The following is a 2,500-nucleotide window of genomic DNA, read 5'->3' as shown; positions in this document are numbered from 1 at the left end:
ATGTTGCGCCTTAACCTAACCTATGTTGCGCCTTAACCTAACCTATGTTGCGCCTTAACCTAACCTATGTTGCGCCGTAACCTAACCTATGTTGCGCCGTAACCTAACCTATGTTGCGCCATAACCTAACCTATGTTGCGCCTTAACCTAACCTATGTTGCGCCTTAACCTAACCTATGTTGCGCCTTAACCTAACCTATGTTGCGCCGTAACCTAACCTATGTTGCGCCTTAACCTAACCTATGTTGCGCCTTAACCTAACCTATGTTGCGCCTTAACCTAACCTATGTTGCGCCTTAACCTAACCTATGTTGCGCCTTAACCTAACCTATGTTGCGCCTTAACCTAACCTATGTTGCGCCTTAACCTAACCTATGTTGCGCCTTAACCTAACCTATGTTGCGCCTTAACCTAACCTATGTTGCGCCGTAACCTAACCTATGTTGCGCCTTAACCTAACCTATGTTGCGCCTTAACCTAACCTATGTTGCGCCGTAACCTAACCTATGTTGCGCCTTAACCTAACCTATGTTGCGCCTTAACCTAACCTATGTTGCGCCTTAACCTAACCTATGTTGCGCCTTAACCTAACCTATGTTGCGCCTTAACCTAACCTATGTTGCGCCTTAACCCAACACACGTTGGGCCTTAACCCAACACACGTTGGGCCTTAACCCAACACACGTTGGGCCTTAACCCAACACACGTTGGGCCTTAACCCAACACACGTTGGGCCTTAACCCAACACACGTTGGGCCTTAACCCAACACACGTTGGGCCTTAACCCAACACACGTTGGGCCTTAACCCAACACACGTTGGGCCTTAACCCAACACACGTTGGGCCTTAACCCAACACACGTTGGGCCTTAACCCAACACACGTTGGGCCTTAACCCAACACACGTTGGGCCTTAACCCAACACACGTTGGGCCTTAACCCAACACACGTTGGGCCTTAACCCAACACACGTTGGGCCTTAACCCAACACACGTTGGGCCTTAACCCAACACACGTTGGGCCTTAACCCAACACACGTTGGGCCTTAACCTGCTCTGTAATTGTCATACGACGCGTTAAATTAGTGTAGTGTTGCCTAACTGCAACCCCCGCAATATAGTTTGCTACTCGCACTGCCCGGTCCCCAGAGTATCGCTTCATGTTAAACACCTTGCAGCTATACACTGTAATGCGGATGGCGGCAGGACGTACATGCTCAATGCCCTTCGCAGTTGTTCATTGGCATTCGCATGGCGAAGCACAGCCTACGTTGTGGTACGGCTTGTGGCAACTGTCCGCTGATGTTGTACGTCCAAATCACACACTGTACCGCACATTGGTCCTCATGTACTGAATGATACATCGTGGTACATGTGTGACCGTACCACGACTGCGCCAACAACGGCGAACCATACGGTCCAAATATTGTGCACTCAGCTACGTGTCGTCTCCCTATAAGAGCTGGATTGCAGTATGGTATGCCGTGGATGGCGATCAGCATGAGCCGTCTGTTGATGTAGTGGCGCGTGTTGTCAGACGTAGTCGTCTCTTCTCACACACCGTGATAGCATGGTGCACTGCGTTCCACATCTGCGACATGCGACAGAGGCCGGTTGACAGTCGTTCGCGCAATGGACATCGCATACGTACGGGGGCCACCTTCCACGTGTTCGCGAAGCGTGCACATGTTGTTGCGTGTATGTGGGCAGACATAGTGTGTCGTGACACCTGACACAGGCATGCAACAATCGTTGAATTTGCAAATGGCGATGGACGTCTACGTTTGCTGGTGACGTTACGCAAATGAAGAACTGGTAAACCGTTGTGGTGCGGTTGTTCTCGCTAGAGGTGAATCAGTGATGGCGACGATCGGTTGAGCTACCAACCGGTTGTTTCAGCGATACCCACCATGCCCACGAACGTGAATGGCATGTGGGTGTGAAGCGATACGCGGCGGTGGCTGGGTGGGACCGTCCCCGGCCGGTGAGGGGGGGCCTTCCGGCGTGCTGGCCGCGCGGTGCGTGGGCGCACGCGCTACAGCCGGCTGGTGGGGGCGGCCAGTGGCAGGCGCGCCGGCCGACGGAGGCGGCAGGCGGCGCAGCTGCGCGCCGGCGCACCCTGCACGCGGCGCCGTGCGGCCAAAGTAGGTCCTCGCGGGCCCGGTGCGAAGCGCGGTGGACATCTGCAGTGTGCTGGTCCGATTGAGGACTGTGTGCGCTGAGGATGCGCCGCCGCCCGGCGCTCGGCGCCGCGACGCCGTCTGCTGCTCGGTCGCCTCTGCGGTTCTCGCAGGTGGATTGTATCGCAGCTGTGCGGACGTGTTGGCGCGTGCGCTGTGCTGGGAGAGTTCGCTTCGGCACCCAAGTGGGGCTTTTGTCCTTCTGTGGCGCTGGCGTTGGAGCTGCCGGCCACCGTAGGTGGCGCGTGTTGTCTCCCGCCGGCAATGCCACGACAGCACGCTCCCGGGCCTCTGTCGGCAGCGGCAAGCTCAGTTGGGAGCA

The sequence above is a fragment of the Schistocerca americana genome, unplaced genomic scaffold (assembly GCF_021461395.2).
Source record: "Schistocerca americana isolate TAMUIC-IGC-003095 unplaced genomic scaffold, iqSchAmer2.1 HiC_scaffold_380, whole genome shotgun sequence".
Taxonomy (NCBI): Eukaryota; Metazoa; Arthropoda; class Insecta; order Orthoptera; family Acrididae; genus Schistocerca; species Schistocerca americana.
The sequence above is the reverse complement of the archived record's forward strand: the minus strand, read 5'-3'. Positions refer to the sequence as shown.